Genomic DNA, 27,428 nt, shown 5'->3' on the forward strand with positions numbered 1-27,428 from the left:
ACTCTGGTGCGTTCTACAAGAGATCCCGGAGTCCCCGCTACCAAGCTTTGGGTTAGGCCGTCGAGGAGGTTTTAGTGGGTAAGAATCCCACATGCTCTCTTTTTTCCCCCAAAAGAGAGTATCTTTTGAAGATTTCCTCCCCGTTACCAAAAAAAAAAAAAAAAAAAGGCACACTGGTGTAGTTTTTTATTAAAATAAGTATTTTTATAAACAAGGCATTATATTTATACTCTTATCTAATAAGCTAAGGACAGCTTCTCTGACAAAACACAGTGGCCTCAACAAAGGACCCGCTAGTGCTGCTAAATTTAACGATCTTCACATCGACAGGAGAAGTGGCTTCCACCACGGAGATGGGGGAGTCGTCAGCCAGCTCTCAATTACTTGTATATCAATGGGGATTGTATAAATAAGGAACTATATATATAATGTATGTCTTACCTAATGGGCCCTCTTCACAATGGACAGAGTTGGGCGAGTAGATGCATTTACGATAGTGTATAGAGTCTAAATGTCTATGATCGGCCGTCAATGTAGATGTTTATTCATAATCGCCGTAATTGCGGTAACCATCCACGATCATTTGTTATAGTTAGACCAACGCTGCCCATTGTGAAGAAGTCCAATTATAATCTATTTAAGGACAGTTTTTCTGACAAAGCACGGTGGCCCTAGCAAAGGAGCCTCTGGTGCTGCTAAATCGGACGATCTTCACGTCAACAGGAGAAGTCACCTCCACCACGGAGATGGGAGAGTCGTCGCCCAGCTCGCAATTGCTTACTTGTATACCGATGGGCGTGCAGTTGTCACCCTGGAAGTGGAATGTATATAATTATACTAGCTTTCCGCCCGCGGTTTCGCCCGCTTTGTCTAAACCTTAATAAATTATATACTAAAACCTTCCTCTTGAATCACTCTATCTATTTAAGAAGATCGCATCAAAATTCATGGGATAGTTTTAAAAATTTAAACATACCTAGGGATATAGGGACAGAGACTTTGTTGTAGTGATGTGAAGGCAGAACATCATAATACATCAGTGAGGATGATGAAAAATACATTGAAAGTTTAACTCGAAAGTTATATGAATTGGTACTGAATATACTTAGTTTATACTATACATAAAATTTTGAGCTCAATGGCTGAGATCCTGCTATAAGATATGGGAAATATAAAACAAAAACCCAGTTTTAAGTCGGGTAATAGCTCTACTGTAGGTACTTAGGAACATTTTTATAATTTCGAAAATATGAAAGAAATACAAATAACACATTATTTGAATAAAAAAAGTGAAGTCCAATAGTGGGGTAAGGGGCAGATGCATTATACATCTGTTTCACTGATCGATTTTCTTTAGGGACAAGTAGGTGATCAGTCTTCTGTGTTCTGTCAGACCGAGACATTTTATTTTTCTTCGTCTCCACTGGGAATCGAACCCAGGACCCCTCGGGTCTACGCTCACGCGTCAACCACTGTACCTACCAAGGAGGCGTTCTTTATTTCAATAGGTACTTACATAATTATTTTTAATGTCCAGAACGGTGTGGGTTTGATGCTTCGGTATGTAGACTGTGGGTAAATCGATTTTTGCGCCGATTTCTACTCCTGGCAAGTTACCTTTAAAAATAACATTCTATACTTGATATCAAGTAAAATATGTACAACTAACCATCACGTTAAACTTAAAAGTAAAAAATAATAATATGTTTTGGAGAAAATATAAAAAAGCACTAAAAGGCTGTAGAGTCAATTTTAAATCTAATTCAATATTTTTTTTAACTTCTTGAATTTAATTTATACATTTTCCCCCAGTAAAGCACAGAAATTAAAAAAAACAGCTAAAACTATGTTATAATTCTATGACGATTGGTCGAAGATGATTAATTAAAATTGGATCAATTTAGTCTCGTTTTACATACCCTCGCATTTTCATATAAATATTAATAATGATTAGTATACCGTAACTCCCATATGAGCATGTGTACGCCTGGCCAGCGGGCAGCAGTACAGCACAAGACACTAAAACCAACACTAACATTGTTCCTGTTATCTCTCCATGTGTACGTACAGCCTTATATATACGAGAAAACACGCGTGAAATATCATTAAAAATAATTAGTGAAAAAATTGTTAAGTGGAGTCTGGAACGAATGTTTGATGTAGAACTTATTATGTTACACAATTTATAAGGATATTGGTTGTTACTTTGTATTTTTATAGAAACAGCCTATTTTTAAGAGAATATCTATATATATATAAATCTCGTGTCACAATGTTTGTCCTCAATGGACTCCTAAACCACTTAACCGATTATAATAAAATTCGCACACCATGTGCAGTTCGATCCAACTTGAGAGATAGGATAGTTTAAATCTCAAATCGTTTTAGAGAAAGCGGGCGAAGCCGCGGGCGGTAAGCTAGTAATATAAATAAATCTAAAAATAAAGTGTTCACATTTTTTTGTCCGTAGAGGTCAAATATGGTTTTAGGTATTTTATCTTTGATTGACTTGTATTTTTTACATTATTTATCTATTTGGTTTTACTTTATCTATCACTAGCTGCGCTCCGCGGTTTCACCCGCGTGGCTCTGCTTCTGTTGGTCTAAGCGTGATGATATTATATTATAGCCTATAACCTTCCTCGATAAATGGGCTATCAAACACCGAATTAATTTTTTTAAATGAACTAGTAGTTCTTGAGATTAGCGCGTTCAAACAAACAAACTCTTCAGCTTTATAGATATTAGTATAGATTTAGTTACAATTGTTAGGTATAATAAAAAAGAACATGTGTGCCGAGCACACATGCCAGAAGTGAAAATTCTTCGACAAAATTAACAGATACCAAAGTTGCCTTACTCCATCACGTGACGGTATTGCCAGACCTTGAAATTTTACTCTCAACGCGCCTAAAGAAGTTTCACTTCAAAAATGTGTTACAATTATTTATGTAGTACTGTCACTGTGCTTTTACCATAATAGTTCAATCATAAATACCCATACATTTACATCAATAGCGGTCATTAAACATAGAATATAATAAAAGTGTCTAAATATCAGTAAAACAGTGGGTGGTAGTGATCCAGGTGAGATCGAGGCGAGATTTATCGGTGTGAAACATTATGACGACGTGATGCAACCGTGGTGTTAGATTGAAGATCGTAGTGTTTAGATCAGGTGCATTTGGTTGGAAATTATTATCTTGTACACTGTTTTCAAAGCATTCATAGGAGTAAACGCGAAATAAGAAACATATATATCAATAGTTTAAATTGAATTGAGATATTTTTAACCGACTTCAAAAAAAGGAGGAAGTTATCAATTCGGCCGGTATGTTTTTTTTTTATGTATGTACACCGATTACTCCGAGGTTTCTGAACCGATTTTTGTTCGATGCGGGATGGTGTCGAATTGGTCCCATAAAAATTTTATTCGGATAGGCCCAGTAGTTTTTATTTTATGAGCATTTTTGTCTGTATTTGTAAATGTTGCAAGTGCAATTTTGAAGTCGGTTGTTTTTAACGCAGTTATCTTGTTAAACAATTGATTATATGTATAATTATAATACCTTCAGACATTGATACGTAGTTATGTATAGTATGTACTATACATAACTACGTATCAATGTCTGAAGGTTCCAATCGAATAGACTAATAGAGTATAGACTGTTCTAAGATTCTCTCCTTTCGACAGAGAGCTCCTTTCTTCCTTCACAATTTTGACATCACACAATCCTTACTATCCTTATTTTCACTGCCGTTGTACTTCTTCTACTTCTTTTACTTTAACTTCACATTAGTACCACAGTGAAATTATATTGTTTGTAATGCTAAATATTCGTAGTACGGTAGTATTTCATACGTATGTATCGTTGTTTAACCTGAATTTTTCATTTTCAGGTAATATATAACTCTACTTTCTGAGTAGGTACCTACAACTATTAGTGGTGAGTATATTATAGTGTATATGTTGCATCGTCAATTTGAAACAAGTACTCTAATTTCTTTGTTTCAAATTGAGGAAAGAAAAGATATTTAATTTGGTGTAAATTGCAATTGTTGTAATATGTGTAGTAGCTAACTGGCTTAATTATTATTAGTCGTTTGATTAAGAGCCTACTTAAGCTTAGCCTACTTACCTAGTCCATAACCACGACATACATCTATATATGGAGTGGTTATATTAGTCCATAACATATAGGTCACCATAATTTGTTCTTATCGCCTCTAGCTATGATTTATTATGGGCAGAAACAATTACCTCTTGTATATAGATAATTCGCAAACAAACAGGCTAGGTAATACGCAATTGTACAAACACTATGAGCAATGTTGTTTTATTTATAGCTACTGCAGTTGATCAATAATTTTACTACCTTAGCGCAGTGGTGGAGTAGTTGCTCTTATATGATGGTAGAGAATATGAATTCAATCTTCGCTACTGCAAAAAATGGTTCCTTACTAACATTTAGAAAACCCATAATAGGAAAATAAATATTATCTATGTTTACAATATTTACCCTGTTATATATTTTGATTCTTCAATTGAAATTCAAGTAAAATAATATTAATCATATTGTAAAATTAAAGTGCCTAAAGTTCGTAATTATTGTTAACAGTTACTTCATTCATACGCACTAGAAAGTACGTAGTGTAGTAAGCTATGAGATGACACTGAAAATTACTTATTTTTTGCACAATTATCAACATTCTAGCATTAATAGTACATACTTACCAATACTTAATTGATCATAAGCTCAAATCCACAGCAACAATACGCCAACCTGTCCTCTAATCCTTACAAAGCTTTGTTTAATTACTTAGACTCTGATAGATGGCGCTGACCGCGTATATATCACTCGCATGTCGCGTACGATTGGCGGATGACAGCGGACGTGTCATGGCGCCTGCGCTCGCGCAAATTAAAGTAACGTGTTTGAATTTTAATTTGCAAGGCTTTTAAAAGAATATGGTGGTTAGTTGTACGTGGGTTTAGGGGAGGTTGTTTTATTTTTCGTGTGTATTATAAGTAAAAATGTGCGGGATATTTTGCACTTCAATAAATAGTAATCTATAAGGCCTATTGTCCACGAACAACGCACGTCATGTTTTCGTCAAATGACGATTCCAAGATGAATGCAGCGTTGAAACAATCAAAATGTACAACTGTGCTAGCAAGCTCGAACATCTCCAATTATTATTTGCAATAAAAGATTATTCTTTGTACCAACATTTATTCTATATAAACTCAACCAAGAAACGGACACCTCAAGAAACCGGGTACAACGTAATAATTCAAGAAATAATGACGTTAAGACGATAGTTAATAAGTTATTAAATACGTGTGACACGGGACCGCTGTAAATTAAGAGACGCGAGCTGGAAGGTAATCCCTTACAGTGAGGAAGTGAAAGTTGATCTGATCTGTCTGATACGCAGGTGCTAAGGTGGTCTGATCTTAGAGATGCTGGTTCAGTGTCATATTGTGACTTTCTTTAAAATTTCTGTATAGGTAGATATGTATTATGTAAATAATACACTATATCTTATTTTTAAATGTCATAGTTACCTAGACCTAGAAGATAGTAAAATGTAAATCGTATTTAGTTTTTAAACTTAGCAAATTTTAATATACATAACTTGAAAATGCCACACCGCGCATGTTTGGTTATGACATGCAATAAATCAATTTAAATCATCGTTAGCATATTTTTTTTCAAAACATTTCTTGGGAAATTCGACAAAAAGATCGGTTGATTAAGTTAATTCATTGTTCCGTTTATTTTTTAATTAAAAACTTTTTCTTTCGCTAGCTCCTAGACTATTATCCCGTAGATCAGTTATTAAGCGATCTAACAGCGATATCGGCGCGATATCTCGCTATCGATCTGATACTATCAGGCCCAAGCGTCGTGGTTTATTGGATAGTACTTAATATTTGTTATTATGTTCGTGCGTATGGTATTTATTGTTATATAATTTTACCGATTGGTAGTCGGTTCGATTACGGTAATGACTCGTTTTGGAAAAGTTGGGTTATTATATTTTAAATTAGCTGCTTGCCCCGGCTTCTTCTATATAGCGCCTGAATTGTGTACTGTTTTATGATAGGGAAAGAATATTCACGATCGTCAACTTTATCTTTTTAGAATTACATAATATTATATTAGCATTGATGCAACGATAATATTTTTTTCTATTTTGTTTCACTCATGTAGGAAAAATAAAAAATATTTGCAAATGTCGTCCTACACTTATGGGATTGCATGTGTGTGTTATAGCATTCAGATGTAAATCTTTAAAAATGTATATATTATGTTGCGTGATATCTAGTTACACTGCTATATATTATTTTTCTTTTATCATAAAAATTGCTAACCAACAACGCGTAGGCGCATAAATTTTGACGTTTCGCGACTTGTCAACACGGAATTCACAACGTGATTTGTTTGTGTCCGTCGTCGAGTTATTTGCGAGTGATTCATTGCGAAATATTCATACTGAATAACACGAGTATCTTCCTTGTAATGTTTTAAATGTTCGTGTGAAAGGTTGAGATTTGGAAATTATGCGTTGGATTTCAAAGGTAGGTTAAGTCGTGAGTCCATTTATTCTAAATGTAGTTTTTGAAGTGAAACTTCTTTAGGCGCGTTGAGAGTAACATTTCAAGGTCGCGTCATGGCAATACCGTCACGTCATGGATAATGACGACGAACTTGGTATCTTTAAATCTTGTCAAAGAAGTTTCACGTTTCTCGGCATACATGCTTTTGTTTATTAATGTACAATCCATTTTTAAAACGCTCGAAATGAATTCAAATGATTCGAGAAGTAACTTCTGAACTAATTTTAAACACAGTTTTAAAATATGTAATTTGAAATTTGTAAAAAAAAAATATTTTTTCCAATTTAAGTATGGAAACGAGCCACTTTAAATTAATAAATAACGCATCCTGGGCAAAAGTATCATACACCATACTGCAGAGTACTTAGGTACCCTCATAGGATTTCATGTTATTCCTCTCTATATTTAATAATAATCTCGCACATGTAAAGTGTTATTTTAATTTGTCCTGGATACGGAAAAAAGCCTCTAAAGTTCATAAACCCAATCTATACTTCTATACTTATTACTTATCTATACTATCTATGCTAATATAATAAAGCTGAAGAGTTTGTTTATTTGAACGCGCTAATCTCGGGAACTACTGGTCCGATTTGAAAAATTCTTTCGGTGTTAGATAGCCCATTTCTCGGGGAAGTCTATATTGGTATGTCATCACGCTAAGACCAACACGAGCAGAGCCAAGATCAAATAACCCAACATTAACACTGTGTACATTGTTTCTAACAACAAGCGGTTATTGTTCTAGAAAAATCAGTTTATTATCCACTCGCTAACTGGTTAAAAGCTGCACAAACATATTGGTTTGGTTGTGCAAATATCTATGGGTATTATTCCTATAGCAAGAATGGTAATATGATATGAAAATATACGCTATTTTATAGAAGAAACTGGTATTATCACTGCGTAGGATAGATCCAGCCGTCTGTCCCTAATCGCTATGTATTGTTATATCTTTAAGAGCTAGCGCGCAAGAGCAACTTTTGTCTCCGCAACTATTTTGTCTCTCCCATCAACTCTATGGGCTAGTAAGAAAGTACGCGCACGTAGCGACGCCTCCCCATAAAGTTGATGGGAGAGACAAAATAGTTGCGGAGACAAAAGTTGCTCTTGCGCGCTAACTCAAACTACGCAACGTATTTTGATGCGGTTTTTTTCTACAGCGCTCTGGTAAAAAGTTCGTCTAATCGAAAGTTTTGAACATACACTGAGTTATCGTTTTAATAATATAAATATTCTGTCTAATAAACATTATTGTTTTTGATACGCAGAATCAGTTTTGCGCCTATTTCACACAAGAAATGAAGAAATTAAAACCAAACTAACTTAGAGCCGATTTTTCAATCCTGGATTAAAATTTATCCGTCCAATAAAGTCTTACACGAACATATTAAAATGTCACCTGTAAACTGTCATATACGGACAATTACAATACATTTTTGAAATGGTAGTTTAATACGGTATTCGATGAATAAGTTTTAACCAAGGATTGAAAAATCAGCCCCTAAACAAACTGATTACAGGTGTAACTCCACTAATAAATAATTACATTCACACAGTGGCAATATTCACAGATGAAATATATACATATGGCGTGTAACATACACTTATAAATTACTTTACAAACTACCTATAATTATTTTTCTTGTTTATATAGATGATTTATTACATGTTTCACTAGCTTTCAGCCGCGGCTTCGCTCGTTTTGTCTAAATCCTATAATAATAAACAGCCTTCATTTATAACCACTCTATTTATTTAAAAAAATCTCATAAAAATTAGTTTTGTTCACAAGTAAACATAGAGACAGATAGACAACGGACTGTTACTTTGTTTCATACTTTGTATTGGACTTTAAGGGTGTTTTTCCACCACGAATGCGAGAGGACGCGTAGCGAACTAGCGAGGGATATGTTTGTAAAGAACCAATCATATCGCTTTATTTAGCGTTTGAAGCGATTCTATTAGTTCTTTGATCAAACACATACCTCGCTACGCATCCTTGCACATCTCTGGTGGAAATGCACCTTTAGGAGAGAATTAAAGATTGGCTATACATACTTCCTATACTTAGTACTATTTATAGTAACAAAATAAAAGCTAGCTAATTAAAAGTCTCCCAAATCTCATTATCGGTAAACACGGAATAGTTTTCAATCAGCACACGTGGTACGGAACGAGGGTGTAATCCCGTCGATGTTTCGCTTATTGCCTCGTTGGGGACGAGAGGTGCAAGATTTATGGTGATACAGGGTTGGCACTTGTGAAATATATGGATTTGTTAATTCTCAATTAATGAAACAATATAAATAATTAATTAAAGATATAAAAGCAAAATAATAAGTAGCAATAAAAATAAAATCATTTATTATACACTTAAAAATAAGTATGTGGTTATAATAAAATGATACAGGCATATAAAGGAGATATGGTCTCTTCAAGACGACAACAAAGCAAATAAATGCTGCAAAGGGTGTTGTGTGTTGTTATGTTTCTGCAAATCCAAGGAAAGGGCCTATTTTTAATTTATGTTTCGTTCTTAATCAATCTGGGTAAGCGAATATGGCAGTAAGTTTCATGTTAAATGCCGATTGTAGGTGTTATAAAAGCAAATGCTATTCTTTATAATATTGATAGAACATGTTACATGGAAATAGTGACGAATTCATGTCGATATCGTGCATTATTCACACATTTTAATTATTTTTATGAATATATAAAAAGCATTTTTTCATAATAAGTTTCTCTTCATCGCCTTTTTTTAATACGAGGAGGCAACAGAAAAGACGCGTCACCTGATGTTAAGTGTACTGCGCTGCCCATTATAGGCCACCAACAATGCCGGGGCATTGATAGTGTGCTAATAATTTCAAGTAATTAGTAAATATAAACTTGTATTCTATATAGTGGCAACCCTAACGCACACAGTTATTCCCGCAAAGAATCCCAAAGGATTACCGGTTAAACCCCAGCTAATAGGTATCTAAAAGCGCGTCAAACTGTCAAACTGTTGCCAGCAAGATGTTCAACTGTTTACGCTTCTCTTGTTGATTATTATTGGTTTTACTTTCATTAGTTTTTGCTCAAAATTATACTTTTTTGGTAGCCCTATTTGAAGCCTTTACCCGATTTGCGATGTCATAAATCTGAATACATCACTATTCACTACATGGTACAAAATCACTGTCGCTATCTGTGCGTCCGTATGCTAAGAGCTTTGAAAATGCGCAACGCATTTTGCGCATTTTTAGAGAGAGTGATTCAAGAGGAACCTTTTAATAATAATTTGTTAAGCTTTCTACAAAACGAGCGAAACCGCGTGCGGTCGGCTAGTGAAAAATAAAACCTGATTTCTTATAAAATAATGCTAAACAAAAAAAACTGTACTGCACTAATGTTTAAAGTAAACCATATGTACCACCACCATAAAATATGTAATTCTTATTGTTTTTCGGGTTGTCTGGCAGAAATCGCTTACAGCGATAAGACCGCCCTCTGTTCATATTTTAACTTGTATCATTCTTATTTTGTAATCGTGTATTTTTGTGTGCAATAAAGAATTATTCATTCATTCATTATGTTAGTGTAAATGTAAAAAGTGGCAAATAACAATTACAATAAGTCTAGATTCTAGTAATACAATTAAATATTTAAACCTAAACAAGTCCGCATTCTTAAGATAATTGAGGCAGATACTTAATAAACAGAACAAACAATAATAAGTAGGCAAAAAGCTTAATTATTGGCGGCAATTCACTTTACGTTTTATAATCCATTATTTTTTACTAAAGGCAAAAAAAATTGTCGTAACATGGAAAATTTAAGGAAACTTGCGCTTTTCGTTTTTCAAGTCTGATCTTAAGTTCATGAAGTGGGTATTTTATTGAGAATATGTTTCCTTTTCTTGGTTTAAATTTAGCTACAAGCATACACAGACCGAGGATCTTTTTTATTCGATCCGAATCTCAATCAAGAAGGAAAGCAACCATTTATTTGTAAAAAAAAACTTAAACATTTAAATAGGTATACAAAAAATAGACTAACCTTAAAATTAAAAAAAAAAACAATAATAATACAAAAGAAATTGAAACTAATTGAAAGCGAGAGTAATTAATCTTAAATATTTAAATATACGAAAAATAGACTAACCTTAAAATTAAGAAAACAAATAAACAAAGGAAATTAAAACTAATAGAAAGTGAAAGTATTTAGCTCTATCTTTAATCCATATTAGGGACAATATCGAATGGTGTAATATTACAAGTTTTATTGTTTTATTGAAAATGAAGAAGAAGAAAGAAAGATCATTTATTTGACTCCACGAGATTGCAATAAACACGATTAGCACACAATACAATTAAAATAAGACAATACAATTCAAACACAACAATAAATAAATGTACAGTAAATTCATAATAAGAAGCTAAAAAGTGGAGCCAAAACGAGAGCCACTCAGCATATGCAACGCAGTTGCAACACTGATTTTCAGTGGCCCTTTTCTAAAGCAAAAATGCATATTCGTTACTCATTCCCACTAGCTTAATTTAAATAATGTAGAAACTAAATTAAAAAAATAGACCTCGCTGTAGGCAGAAATACATGTATGTATTATTATTAGAAGAAATTAAAAGATATACAATCAAACTTTACGTAGATGTTACCTAACTAGAGGTACTACAATAAAGTAGAAATGTAGGTAATAATTTTGTGTTTTCCGGTAAATTAATAACCAATATAAACGCTACTTGAGAAGTAAGTAAGGGCGTGACCAAATAGGAAAAGATCGAAGCGTTAAATCGTCGATATCGCAGCATCACACCCCATAATCAATGATTGTCGCTTCCACTGAGAAAGCTACCGTTACAAGTAACGAGTGTTAGGCTGATTGTACACGAGGTAACAAGGTAGGAGCTTAGGCTTGCAATACAGTCGTAAAAAAGTAAGCAAAGAGGTTTAAAGGTAAATGTAAGCTACGTTTGCAATAGTTACGAATGTACAGTGGATTTGGCATGAGATATTGTAGTAGGAGACCCGGGCTAAAGTAACAACATAGTAAAAAAAAGGCTTGTCATGTAGAAGACAACGAGATGGGTTCATTAGTTAAAGTCTCAGGGACCAGGGTAAACATAAAAAGTACTTCTAATAACAGATTATATTTGAAAAAATATGTTAAACGCCTACCGTGTAAAAAACCTACTATAAACATAACAGATACAACACGTAACTAACTTACTAACACCCGGTGGTCAAACTCATGCCATTCAATTGTCCATCTCGAACAAATGGCGGGAAACCGTGGGAAATTACCGTGTATAGGTAGGTAACAAATTTAATTTGATAGGTGTTTGGTGACCTTTGTCCAGAACCGAATATGGATTTGATAATCGTAAAGATATAATGGAAATGAGTTAGTTAATTATAATGGAGCTTTCTTGTAAGCAAACATGTCATAGCAATACAATTGTTACGCTTCCTTGATAACTCAGCTTCCGGGAGCTCAGAAAATCTATTGTGTCGCGGACCGATCGGGCCGCTGGGGGCTCAATGGGTTAATATTAGAATCATCCAAAAATAGGAGAAGACTCTAAGCCATGCTGCCAGATCTTTATATTCATACAACATTAGGTATTGTAAATCGTAGTTTCTATGACCAAGTAATATGTAAGTATTCAATGTTCAATCAAAGACTGTTTTGTCAACTATTCCTTGAGAATGAGACGAGCATAACAGCTAAAGAGTTTTCTTTTAACGTTGGGAAATTCATAAACGCATACCTACAAACGAAGTTAACCGAAATGTGTGTAACCTTACTTGACCTGACCTAACGATGAATTTGGAACATTCACACCGTTTAGTCCTAATCCTAGACCAATATTGTCTGGCAGCTATCCAGTGAACAACCATTAACCACTTGTCTTCATCATAGAGCATTTAGTGAACTAGATAGTGCATGTGTCATTTATGTAGGAAAGAGAAATATAGGTAATAGCCAATATGTATTCAACTATATATTTTGCGTGATAATGATTTGGCGTTCGGAAAGCATAATTTCCATGTAAAGTTTATTTCACCAGAAGTTAGGTACTAGAAATAATCGAAGATTCGACACGCTTTAACTCTTAGAATATGGTTGTGTATTTTATTCTTCCTATAATTAAATAAATGATTACTTTTCGATTCGATACTAATAACTACCTCTGAAAGTAATAATTTATTTACTCGATAGTAAACAGCTCACTGGAAAAGAATTCTTTGTTAATGACTACCTTTGATCACTTATATTAGCATCACGTTCGATTTTGTCAATCCTTACGTTATCTAAACACACTTATGATCTGTGTAACACATACGAAACTGGTTGCCAAAGCCTATCCACATCAAAGAGTTGTGAGTTCGGTACTGGGAGCATGCCAGTGTGGCTCAATTAGTGTGCTTTGAACTTTTACTATTCTTTATACTGTGCCAAATATGTTGCGGTTGCCGAATTTTAGATCCTTTTGGAGTTATGAGGTTTGGGAGAGCTTAATTCGGTTACCATGACGTAATTAGCTACCGTGATAGGATTTGTTTTGGCTTCACGACTATAAACCATGGTAATTCACTTGATTTTAATTCATTTATTTCGAAGTCATCTAAGTGACGATGCTGCACATAGGTCTTGATAGGCGCTAATATGTATATTGTATAGCGTTTATTCTGTTAAGACAGAGCTTTAAACTGAACTTTGCGCTTATAATAAACATCAAAGTCTTTACTTCTATACGTCCATGCCACCAAATAGACACAAATTTTAACGCAGGAAAATTTTTTAGACACTAAGATTATTATAGAGCGGAAATGTATCAGTAAATCCCATCTCTGAACTTGAACTTGATATTTCTAACGCACCGCACGAAGCGCGATAGCAAACTGTACTTAAATCAATAGATCGTGACCCATATTGGTAGCAAAGCATTAGCCGACTAATGGTGACCACATTATTAAATCATGAAATATTCGCTTCCTTGGTGTATGTTCATGTGAACCGTGTTAATAGAAATTTTATCAGAGAAACCGATAAATCATCTGCTCTATAGATGATTTATCTGTTTCTCTTATAAATTTTCTTCACGTACCTACAATTAAGTGACTACAAAGAGGTGATACATCTATATTCTTCATGACGGAGCCATTACTTTTCGTTAGTCAAAAACGGGAATTGAATCTCCGAATCCTTAGGTACTATGCTCACTGTACCAAGATGACGATCTGAGTGTGAATTGTACAGGATATAAAGAGTAAATTACAGTCAATCATTTAATGCACTAAGCTACCTATAATCGACACTTGACAAGATCTCGTTACGCAAATTAAGGTCATAAAACACGTCGCAATAAATAAATTATAAGTACGGTAAATAACCGTGCTCCGGGTCATAATGCCGTTAGGATAACAAATGGGTAACCATTACGGGTGAGGCATGCGCAGGGAAGGAGCGATTAGCGGAGAGAATTTAGGAATTATTGTTAAATAATTTTGTATAGGACTTGATCAAGAAGGAGTAAAGCCAAACATTAACAGCTCTTAATTTAGTAATCATCAACTATTTAAGTAACATATTTTTAGCAGTTAATTAATACTTTTGAATATAAATGAAACTTAATAGTTATAACCAATTCCAATATAAATTCGCAAATATATGTTACACTTACACATGACTTGGAATACAGTGCGAAGAGAGCATTCATCATCATACATCCGCATAATATAAAAATATCGCAAAACGCCCCTTACGTGATCACTACCTTACAGCCTAGTGCTGAAACGTTAACCGAGACCTTGTAAATGTTGGTGTTAGATCATAGTGCATTTAGCGCAATATAAGATCGATTAGTTAGTGCCTTGAACGTGATATTTTATCACATGTTTACCCGCTTCCGCTTAACAATTTTTAATGCAACACGCAACACAGGCTTTGGCAGGAAGAACGCGTACTTAGCGTGCGTCAGAGCTAAGCTGACGTCGCGCTATGTCGCCAATATGTGTCATACGGTGATAGTCACGTACCGTCACGAAGAGCGCTAGCAGTACGCAACGCTGGCGCTCTGTTTGACAGTATGTGAGCGCGTAGTACAATAAATCTTTATCTCATAGCGCCTCTCTGAATCTTCTCTTTAGCATAATATGTTTTTCCGCTTCAGCTTATCAAATCGCTCCATTAATGACCACAGCCTTAGAGCCTAGTGCTGAAGCTTTAACCAAGACCTTGTAAATGTTAGTGTTAGATCACAGGGCGGTTGCTGCGCAGATTGTAACATTAATCACGGTGTGGGAGACACTATTAAATAGTATTTGATACGCTGTATTTGGTATAAGTGTTTTATAATAATAATGGTTAGAACCTTGTTAGTTATCGGGTAGGTAATACGCATGTAGGAAATGGGCTGATACAAATGTATGGGTACTTTTGTATAATGGGTAGTTTATGGTGTAATTGTGATTGTTACGAATAGATATATGGTAATGTTTAAATAGGTTTTGTGATAATTATATTTATCTATGAAAATAAAATACATACTATTTTATTGAAATGGTATATGATATGTTAGGATATCTTGCTTTAATTAACTGGTGGATAATAAAAGATGTTTTTAACCAAATAGTGAAATTTAAAAATCTGACATTAGGTGAAGTCCAAAGATATTTTTAGATTAGATTCAATTTTCAGACAAACCTATAAAAATGTATCCATTTGTTGAGTTGTGAATATTTCGTAAGATTTATCACAATTTCAATTTTCAGCCAACGCTTAAGCTTTTAGACGACGTGGTTGTGATGAAAGGTTTCGTTTATAAATTATGCATTATTTGCTGATTTGTATAAATCTAGCTTTATTGTCCAATTAACCGCAACACAGCTTATAGGTAAAAAAAACTAAAGACAGCCAAAAACAACACATAGAAACTCAGAAATCATATCATGATATCACATAAACTGTTAAGAAAAACTATGTATCAGCTTAACACATGTGCATATTAACGCATATCATACAAAGGGACATGATACTTCATTTTTTTCTTTTATCGCCTGACCATCATAATATATCATGACATCAAGTGTTACTATAACTTCTCCATGAAATTGAATATCCTTAAAATATCTTTGTCTATCCATACATATGGGTATTAATAAACATTTACTTTGATCAAATTGCCATGAAGTGAGATGTGCCACCGCAGTAAAACGTAGCCAGTTTGTCACTCTCTAGCCTCTTTATCCAGACACAAAAATCATATCCTAAAACCGCTCAAACTCAAACTCAAACATTTATTTATTCAATTAGACGTATTTTAGAAGCACTTTCGAATCGTCAATACATATTTTTAACAATTACCACCGATTCGGAAAGCAGTATCTATGGAGAAGAACCGGCAAGAAACTCCATTGTTGCTCTTTTAAAATCATGCTCCGTTGAGACTTCGCACTTACAATATTAGTAGGACTAGTAGGATAAATTCACGTTCACACTCAGCCTACATCGTCTATTAACCGACTGGCCTGCATAATCTATCACCACAAGGCGTTAGGTTTCAAATGTTGCGATTAGCACTCCATCTTATCTGCTAGTTAGCACTGGTTCACTTGGCTTTCTAAAGGATTAAATGGATTTCATCAATGTATTTGACTTTGATGGAATGTATTTGTATCTCAAATTTATTCAGTACTGTTTGTTTATGCGTATTGTAGGCGTTCGTAGTTATTGTTGAATTTAAAGCTTTAAGTACTTATGTTGTTCGTGCATACGACAGTAAGAACGAAATTTATAAATCTTTAAATGTATTTTCGATAGATACATTGAAAATGTTATAGATAAATGAATATGTATAACCATTTAATTTATATTACATAATTCGTTTAGTTTTTACATGTTTACAGAAATATGCATTGATTTCAATAAATGATTTACTTATGTTAGAAGTTTTCTGTTTTGTTCCTTTTTTGAGCAGTTTCCGTTCAGTCTTCTTTATCTCCTAATTAAACAACTCTTTAACACAGTTTTAATACTCACAAATCATACTATTCTAGCCAATCATGAGATTAACTGTCGCCATCAGCCCATAATAGCCCCAATGTACGATACCTCAGTTGAATATTGAGCAGCTGATAACAGAATCTTATCAGCTGATGGATCAAATGATTCATTATCTTAAACGATGAGATAACGAGACGTGATGAAGATGATTCATTTGAAATGCAATTAGGGATGGCTGGATTTATTGCATTTGATTTAAATTAACTTATCGATGGATTTGATTGGTAGATTTGTAGTGTTAAGATGTGACATGATTGTCAAAACAATATTTTGTACAAGAAAATAAGACAACTTCGTACAAACTTAATTTTGGGCAGTAATTCAAGTACTGATAGCTCAATAATTACATTGATGATAAATAAATGACGTTATACATCGACCAAAAATACTTAACCATGATATTATTACGTTTTAGTTAAGCCATATTATAATATATAAAGTAACTAATTATGTGCTTATGGGCGGTGGTGACCACATAACATCAGATGACCTCTTTGCTTGCTCTGCTATAAAAGAAATCATCAACGAAAACTTCCAGCTATAAAAATTGTTTTCTTCTCAGATATTGGCATACAGACTTTCACTCCCAATTTGACTCAAGATTACAAAATCCATAGACCAGAAATACAGTGAATTATATTCATGCAAATTTGTAAATCTGAACACGGTTTCACTGACAAACTAACTTATGTTGTAGAATATTCGAATGGACAGCAGGTTATATTTTCAATATAGTTAGAGAGTTAGAGATATCTTGAATAGGCTGAAATTAATCGATTTGGGTGTTCGTTGACTGATTTAAATACTCTTCAATAAGAATTAGTTAACGATGTATTTCATATAAAAGATCCCAAGATTAAACACTAGATAAAAAATCTGTACGTTATTTATACCGTACCATACTTAGTGGTAATTGAAAAGTGTTTGGATCAGAACTGAAAATTACTTTACCAAACTTTTGTGAATACAATGCACGGCTGCATTGTTGAACTGAAAAGTCGTCTAGAATTATACTTTACAAAATTTTTGTTTCAAATTTGTCCAATTGACTTCAGACGCAGAATTTATCCCTCTCAGTAATGAAACCTTACAAACTTTATAATTTTAGGTACTCTTCCTCAAAACACAGATGCCTTTCAAAAGAAACTTTCCCGTAGTATTTACGTAACAGCCACAGAGTCTCACAGTTATTTACCAGCAATTGTACGATAAGGAACCAGCTCGGAGCGTTATTTATATATTTTGCATCTAATTACGATTATTTACGAGGTAGTACTGTCGGCCCGAATATGTGTCAACACGTCCGTTATATTCTACTGTTGTAGGAAGATTTTTAAGATCTGGTGTGAGAAAGGTACCGTATTGAGGTATTTGGTTCTTAAAGCTGATCTTTTAGCTCAATGTTAAATGTTGTTTGGTACGCGAAGGTGTGCTATTTGCATCAAGGGTTGTAGTATAATATAGGTTGCAAAATATTAAAATGGATTCGGGTAATTTGGATTGTGGAAGGTCTTAATAAACATCAGTACAGAGCACAATTTGTACAATATTTGGGATAGCACATAGAGGATACGTGATATACGTCCTTAATAATGGTTATCGTTAGTGTCTGATAATCTTCATTCCACAGCAATGTTTATTCTACTTCTATCAACTACATACAAACAAAAACATTATGTCCATCTATTGCAACAGCGACTAGGATACTATTACTAGATAAAATCTCTCCACCAAATCCTCAAGTATCTTCACTCGAACATCATATCAAACATTCTCTCGTATTAAGAAATAGCAATAAATTCAAACACCAATTACAATGACAAAACGCTACATACAGACGGAGTGACAAGCGGCGTGTAAAACAAAAACCATATATTATTGAGTGCGCGGGCGCAGACTGACCGAGATTTGTGGCGTTTCGAATTTTAGTATATTTTGTGTGTTGTGTATAATGTGATATTTTTAATTGTTTTATGATGTTTGGTACGTGCTGTCTGATATTACAATGGTGTAAGTAACATGATTAATGAACTCGTGAATATTCTGTATGTTTTATTAGAATACTAGCTTTCCACCCGCGGCTTTGCCCGCTTTGTCTAAAACATAATGAATTATAATACTAAACTATAATCATGAATCACTCTATTTATAAATTAAAAAACCGCATCAAAATCCGTTGCGTACTTTTAAAGATTTAAGCATACATAGGGGACATAGGGACAGAGAAATCGACTTAGTTTTATACTATGTACCTATGTAGTGATGTATGTAGTTACTGATATAATGTAATGGATGGTTAAAATAAATACCTTGTTTTCGGAAAACGGATTGGCATTTGGTAATAATTCTTTTTTAGAGCTAAGTTATAATGTAAGCCAAATACATACTTTTTTATAATATTTGTGAAATGTATTACTGGATAAATATTTGGCAAAGTATTTAGTATGAGCTGATCGCAATCGCTCTCTCTGTACCGCTTTTATCTGATGCAAATCACACATACAAATATAATTTTTATTCCCAATATGTATGTAAAAAAAATGTAATATGTTATGAAAATGAGGTCTCTTGCATATTTACATTTGGTGGACTTTTACAATGTTGTGTCAACTTTACTTTGTTTTTATTTGTGTCAACATTTTAAGATGAAAGCTTCGTCTACACCATGTGTCCAGTTATGTCCAGCTACATCGATGTATTACTATCAATAGTATTATTATTTCTTAGTACTTAAACTCAAACTCAAACATTTATTTATTTAATAAGACTTCTAGAAGCACTTTTGAATTGTCATAACATATTTCTAAAAATTACCACCGATTCGGAAAGCAGGTATCTATTCTATGGAGAAGAATCGGCAAGAAACTCTATAGTTGTTCTATTATTTAGTAATAGTATTATTACAGTTCATGTTATTATATGTGCTGATAAATAGTATGGAACGTGCCATCTACCATGACCGCACTATGAAACATTCGGTAAAGAGAGAAGTATCGTATACGCTCCAGAACATTATTGTTTTACTTCGTCACCTGATGATAGTAGTCATGCAGCATGCTAATCGTATGATGATCATATGCCAGTGTATTTGGCTTGCCAAATTCTAGTGGAATGTATCATCTCGATAGAATTGTTTTTGTACATTGTGTGTTGTGACTTTGACTTTTGTTATGTAAGTTTTGTAAGTACATACAATGAAATTAGGCCAAAACTACTGCATAAAACGGATACCATAAGTGTTAGTAAAGACTCTTTCTTAGACCAAAATGTTAACTGATTTTTGAGGAAAACTTCGTTCATATACAACGTTGATAAAAGCCAGAAGCATTGTTATAAATGAAAAATCTATATATATGTAAAATCTAGTTCCCTTGAAGGTCTGGATTCATCACACTCATATTTGATCCAGCCTAACAGTCACATCTATACTGAATATTATAAAGCTGAAGAGTTTGTTTGTTTGAACGCGCTAATCTCGGGAAATACTGCTCCGATTTGAAAAATTATTTCAGTGTTAGATAGCCCATTCATCGAGGATATATCATCTCGCTAAGACCAACAGGAGCGGAGCAACGCGGATAAAACCGCGGAGCGCAGCTAGTATAACTATCGTCTATACATCATTACCCCTACCATACGTCACGGCCCTACAATGGGGAGTTTACAATTTATAGCTCGCCCCACACGCGCTCGAATTACAAACAAAGTTAAAACCGTGATGTACAATACACGATCGAGTATCTATTTATGCGACACTCGTATTTTGTTTTCGATATTGATTATTCATATCTTGGCATTATAATTGATGATAAGCTTAACTGGATTCCGCAAATTAGAAATGTCTCAACGCGGATCAGAAGATTAATATACGTATTTAAAACACTTAGAAATTTTGCAAGCAATGACTTAATAACTCTAATATATAAAGCACTTGGGGAATGCCTCATAAGCTACTGTATTACATCGTGGGGAGGAGCAGCAAAAACCTATCTCTTAGAAATTGAAAGGTCACAGCGTGCTCTTTTAAAAGTAGCTTTCAAGTTACCATTCGACCACCCAACTACCATGTTATACTCTAAAGTGAAGATTTTAAGTGTCCGAAAACTATTTGTGTATCAATGTATTCGGCGTTATCATAGACTTAATAACAGCAATGAGTATAACAAAAATAGAAGAGTTGCTGTTCCAGTTCCGTGGACTAAATCCAAATTTGGACACAGGCACTATAAATATATTGCTCCAAAACTGTACAATAAAATGAATAAGTTTTATAATATTACTGCTCTAAATAATTACCAAATTAAGGCTAGAATTTTGAATTGGTTATCTAGTCTTGACTACAATGACACTGAAAATCTATTATAAATTCCTTAAATGGATTAATTAATACATGCATTACACAAACACAAACACACACACACACACACACACACACGCACCCACATAACACGCACGCATGCACACACGCACACTCACATAAACTTATTCACTTTAATATAACTAGTATTGATAATGGTTTTGGACTTATTGATTTTGTTTTTTTTTTTCTCTTTTTAATTTTAATTATTAAAATATTAATTTCCATTTCTTGATTTTTACATTTTAATATACTTATCGTGAATCTTAATTTTACCTTTTAATTGTTATTTTAATTGATTGTAATTTGTAATATGTATTTAGCTATAATAACTTACTACTAACTTACATTTTATTGTTATGTTGATTGTAACAACTTATAATAGTGTTGCATTGTTTCGATTTAATTTTGATTTTTTGCTGATTTAATATCTGTTTCTCAATTTATTTTATAATTACTAACCTATTTAATTTTTGATGAATTTATTTATGTGCTGATATAATTTCGAATTTTTTTTTGGACTTGCTTTATTTGTAATGAGTTACCTAGACACATTTTGTTTTTTGTTTTGCTGTTTGTACTTATTTGTTATTGATTTTTTCATAGTTTTAATTGCATGTAAATTCTTAATTTATTTTTGAATTTATTTAATTTGTCTCTGATTTTTTTCGTGTCGTGTAACTGTAAATGGAAGACACAGGCTCCTGAAAAACAGTTCTTACTATCTTAGGAGCCTGGGTCGCTCTAATTTGTAAAATGTTTTGAGTGAAATAAATTATTTATTTATTTATTTATTCATACTGTTAAAAATGGTGGTTTTTGCGAATATAAAGTTGAAGTTAGAAGTTTGAGAAGTTCGATCTCATGCACTGTCTGCTTCGTGTTCTTTTGAAATAAGAAATAGTAAATATAGATTTAGATTCCTTAAATAAGGAAAATATTGGCCTGGAGTATATGCAGATCCTTTTAAAATACAAATTAAATGAACACATCCGTTCAAAAAACTTTAATAGCGTTTAACAAAATAATCAAATCTGGATCTGAAGCTGTGCATCAAACCATGGAGGCCACTGAAAATCAGTGCTGTGTTGTTGAAGGCACAGCAAAATACTGAGTTGTTGTGGTGGGTCCCCTTTTTGCCAAAGGGCTTCCAAACATTTTTTAAGCTATTGCATAGCTTCTATCGCGGGCCTTGAGCGCGGGGACCGAATCTAGAAATTCCGTAACGAAAAAACCTCACGCTCCCCACTCCGACAGGCACGGCGGTGTGGCTTGAAGGCATGTTAAGCAATAGCTTTACCGCGGCAGTCCCCGAGTGCCACACGTCTTTTTTTGTATGTTTTAGGCCTTTGGCAAAATAAATGATTCTTTCATTCTTTATTTCAATGTAGAAAACCAATGCCACAAACAAGTGAATGATAGGACATCTACATCCTTTACATCCATATATACCTACCTCATTACGCGTAGTAACACAGGTGACGCTGCACCATAACGTACGGCGTCTCATAATAACATGCATCAATCAGTAAGTAATACACGATAAATTAAATAAGGGATATCAAGTTTAAGTGCATTCTTAATGGTGGACACTCGGATTGATATAGAGCCCACGTCGGGTGGTATTTCGTAAAAGTAATGCACCTTAATGGTCTTAGTTTCGAATTAAATGTAATTGCCGGTTAATATTTAAAAGTGTTAGACGAGATTGATTGCGGTGGCTTTGATAATGCAGAAATGTAGGTGTTAAATTGGAGGTTGAAGTAGCTTCTTCTTTTGCAGATCTGTACTAATATTGTAAATGCGAATATCTATCTGTCTATCTGACCATTGCGCTATTACGCTAAACCATGGCATCGTTTTAATCGAAATTGAAAATGAAAATAGTTGAAGAGCCAGAGTCAAACATAAGCTCCTTGCCTTTCCAAAATCTACTCTTAATTTATTGAAGTGAAACTTCTTTATCGGGGTTGGAAAGAAGTTTAGTGTAACATTTTTTCGTTACGCGTGACATTTTTCCGATACGCGCCATCTTTTTCTTATCCCTACCACGCGTGATTTCGTATTTCTGTAAAGTTGCATCTAAGTAGTAAATTATTCTTTGAAAAATAAGGTCATAAAGAAGTTTCACTTCTTACGTATGTACACTAGTACACGCACACATTTTTTTTTATTTTATTTGTACATGTTAATAAGATGACAACAATAGGTTTTAATTTAGCAAATTGCCAATAATAAAATAGTTGAAAATTGATTGGCGCATGTTAACCGTAGTACCTAAACAGTAGTTTTGTCAGCAGTTCAAACCGCAGGTCTATGATAATTACGAACTACTTATACTATAAGTATGATTTATACCCACTAGCTATCCAAAACTTGCATTTCAAACTCAAACTCAAACATTTATTTATTCAATTACACTTCTTCGAGAAGCACTTTTGAAACGTCATATGTTTAACATTTACCACCGATTCGGAAAGCAGTATAGCTATGGAGAAGAACCGGCAAGAAACTCCATAGTTGCCGTAATATTTATGGTAAGCTTTCATTAGTTAGTCAATATTTTATACTCGATTAATATGTCTTCTAGGAGCTGGGAGACTTTCATATTATGTTGGCACTAAATTAATAATATATTTAAAACTTGTAGCAATAAATATAGGAAATTTACTTGTAGACATTGTACCTTACACCTTGGTCTAATATGTAGTGCCTTAGAACAGACTAGATTTTCGCCCGCGGCTTCGCCTGCGTTTGCAAAGGAAAACCCGCATAGTTCCCGTTCCCGTGGGATTTCCGGGATAAAAACTATCCTATGTGTTAATCCAAGTTACCCTCTATAAGTGTGCTAAATTTCATTGTAATCGGTTCAGTAGTTTTTAAGTGAAAGAGTAACAAACATCCATACATCCATACAAACTTTCGCCTTTATAATATATATTAGATACTAGCTTCCGCCCGCGACTCCGTCCGCGCGGAAAAATTAAGATTTATTTTTTTCTACGTATTTTTCCGGGATAAAAAGTATCCTATTTTATGCCCAGGATAATAAGGTATAATTATACCAAGTTTCATCGAAATCGAACCATTACTTTTCACGTGATGCCTGAACATACAGACAGACAGACAGACTAAAATTTTTTTAATCACATATTTGAGTTTGGTATCGATCCAGAAACACCCCCTGCTATTTATTTTTTCAATATTTTCAATGTACAGAATTGACCCTTCTACAGATTTATTATATGTATAGATTAGATGATTCCTTGATTTAATCGTTGGATAAAATTTTCTTATAATCATTGATATTATTAATTTGTATTTTTAAAGACTACTTAATAATATAAAAATTTGGTCAGTAAATCAAGGTTTGGGGATTTTTTTTTTACTTTTCATTGGTCGGAGATCAGTTTGTATAAGTACATATTTTTATACGCTGAACTCAAAGATGTGTGCAATTTTAATTAGTTCTATAATCGGTATCGGCTCCTAGTCCTATGAAATATTAATGGGCCGTCAAAAGGTATCATATTGGAGATCAATCAAGCATGTTTAGCTCACAATTGTTGCCGGTTGTACGAGGTATATACTTTTATATACCTCATTGTAGTCATCCCTATGCGTGAGAGTGTTTGAGTATTCGCTTGTGAGAAAATTCAAAATGGCGATTTGAAATACTTTCCTATATATTATACAGATCGCAAAAAAATGATGAATGTCAGGATACATTATATCTAATGTAACCTAATTTCTCGGCTAACTATCCTTAGTGAAACCTATATCCCTACTCCAAAGAAGGATATTTACCTAATAATTTTCCATATTATTTGATAAATCAATAATTATGAATACCGGTAGCAATAAACAGGTGAATAAACGTCGAGGGATTGTAACGAATGGACCACGATGGACATTACCATAAGTCATGGATGTGAGAAAATTGTTTAATTTCAAACGTTGTAAATAGCTATTGTGAAAGTTAGATTATATTTGATTAGATCTTATAATCTATACTCTACTAACATTATAAAGCTTAAGAGTTTGTTTGTTTGTTTGAACGCGCTAATCTCAGGAATTACTGGTCCGATTTGAAAAATTATTTCGGTGTTGGATAGCCCATTTAGGTATCTAGAAAGGCTATGGGCTATATATTATCGAGCTAAGACCAACAGGAGCGGAGCACTGCGGGTAAAACCGCGGAGCACAGCTAGTAATCAATATTTATAGTACATAGTGATCACTTGTAACCTATATTTTATTAAATACGTCATAATATATCAACACTCATCATAATATTATCTATTATGCGTTAAAAAATGACAAACATCCTTGCAAACTGCAGTGGAGTGAGTGGAACAACCACGACTGATAAAAAAAATGTTTAATTTATTAAAACTATTATCATAAATAAACAACAAGCGCGAAGATTCACAGTTTTATGTCAAGCACGACTAATTAAAAAGATTTATTCTTTCCCCGTTAATTTATCGTCAACCCCAAGGGATGTTATTTATCTGTATGTCTGTACGTTTGTAACTGAACGCCGTTTAAACGGTGTTTTGCGTGATTTACTGTAGCGGGTAGTTTTTAACGTCTTTTTAGATTGATAGAGCGATGTTATCTACTAATTGTTGGGATAAATTGCCTTGTTTGTACGTTTTGCAGTGTAATTATGTTTTGCGTTGATTAATTGTAATGGTAGTATACGAGATATGAGTGTATCTATCTTGTACTACAAGATATAGTATGTAAATTATTTAATGTAAGCAGGGTAAAAGTTCTTATGTTTGTAAAATTTATTGACACTCATTCCATATATTTTATTATTATAAACTGATAGGATTATATATGTATTCTTGTTACATTTACGAAGGGCTCTATGTCTATGTGGTTAAAAACTGTCAAATATAATTTTTATCAAATTAATTTAAATTCTTCTTTAAGTTGTTCTTGTAAGAGATGACTATTTTAGTGCTCACTAATAAATTACTAAGCTATAATTTCCATCTGAAAAACCAACACAGTTCATCGACGTACCCTAAAACTAAACTAATAAAAACAAAATAAACCTAACAAGTAAATTAAAAAATAGAAAGTCTCATTTATACCCATTGTGAACAACACACGTTGGATTCAGTTTACAAAGAAACGAGATACGTGATGTGTTTTCCGCGTTCCGTCACCGAAATAATATTCGGAAGTAGAGAGAGAATAGCTTGGTGGAAGCCAGCTATTTGTATCTTTTGTCTTTTACGACGATGTGTGGTTTAGATGATTTAGAAAGTTCATAGCGATGTTATAGTTGGATGAAGGGATAATGTTTTTAAAAGAAAGAAAGAAAAAGCATAGATAACAATAAGAATCTGATGAATTATAATACCACAAAATTATTACCATTTTCTCTGCTCAATGAATCAAATGAATTTGTGTACCTAATAGAAGAAAGTCCTATAACCTTACCTATAACAGAAAATGATGGCTCCTGGTTATTTGAATACTGGTGGCACATACTTTAACGTAGTTATCTGTTATTTGAAATAATTTACAACTGAAAACAGCCCGTGCGAAACTTCCTCTAGAAAAAGCGTTCGCTATCAGAAAACTAAAATTTTTATTCTATGCTGTATTTCTCAATTATCAACACTGCATTATTTTTTCGCTTAACCGTTTATATTTGCTGGCATCTTGATTTCCTTTATCTACTACTAAGCCGAATTTGACCGTCTACATTTCAATACTGGCGGCTTATATTAAAAAGATTTTATACAATCCTACAAAATTAATCGTCCCTATTAAATTATTGCTCATCGTTTCCTTAATCCTTCTCAGTATTGCAGTATTTCACAAAAAATGTTTAAAAATCACCTAAATCAAACAACAGGCTAGTTCGAAGCGTGGTTCCTATTTCTGACAGTAGTAATTAACATATCACGAGTTGCGAAACATAACATCGATAATCATAGTGTAGGAACGAATAATCTTTGTTTGTTTAATTAATATAATGTCTTAAACTATTATAATATATGGCTTAATCTAAGCTTAAAAAGGGTATTTGTTTGACGTTGAAACCGAAATTTGATGGGTCGGATCTTTTTCCTTTATTGTAAACAAAATGATGTATAATTAACCTATAGCCTTAGTAATTCTGTCCGATATAATATCATGCTCTAAAGCTCAACACCTCAAGGCGTTTCGAATGAACCACCGATTTGTATATAGGTCCTCTTCACAATAGGCAGCGTTGGGCGAGAAAAAACTATTGCGACAATGGAGAGGGCCTAAATCGCCGTAATGGCGGCAAACATCGACAATTATTTGTTGGGCCAACGCTGTGCATCGTGAAATCCTGCCCAGGAGTTTACGAAACCTTTAAC

The 27,428-nt window shown here is 33.6% G+C and overlaps 1 protein-coding gene and 1 long non-coding RNA gene across 2 annotated transcripts in view; one reads left to right on the forward strand and one right to left on the reverse strand.

Annotated features, from left to right (window-relative positions):
- LOC123700824 (calcium uptake protein 3, mitochondrial) overlaps positions 1–27,428 on the forward strand; it is a 74,979-nt gene that overhangs the window by 37,294 nt on the left and 10,257 nt on the right. The window lies entirely within an intron of this gene.
- Positions 427–2,031, reverse strand: LOC123700825. Its single transcript, XR_006752654.1, has 3 exons — positions 1,960–2,031; positions 1,517–1,617; positions 427–811 (listed from the first exon to the last, which is right to left on the reverse strand). It is a non-coding gene; the product is annotated as an uncharacterized LOC123700825 (long non-coding RNA).

This window comes from Colias croceus, chromosome 20 (assembly GCF_905220415.1).
Source record: "Colias croceus chromosome 20, ilColCroc2.1".
NCBI classification, from domain to species: domain Eukaryota; kingdom Metazoa; phylum Arthropoda; class Insecta; order Lepidoptera; family Pieridae; genus Colias; species Colias croceus.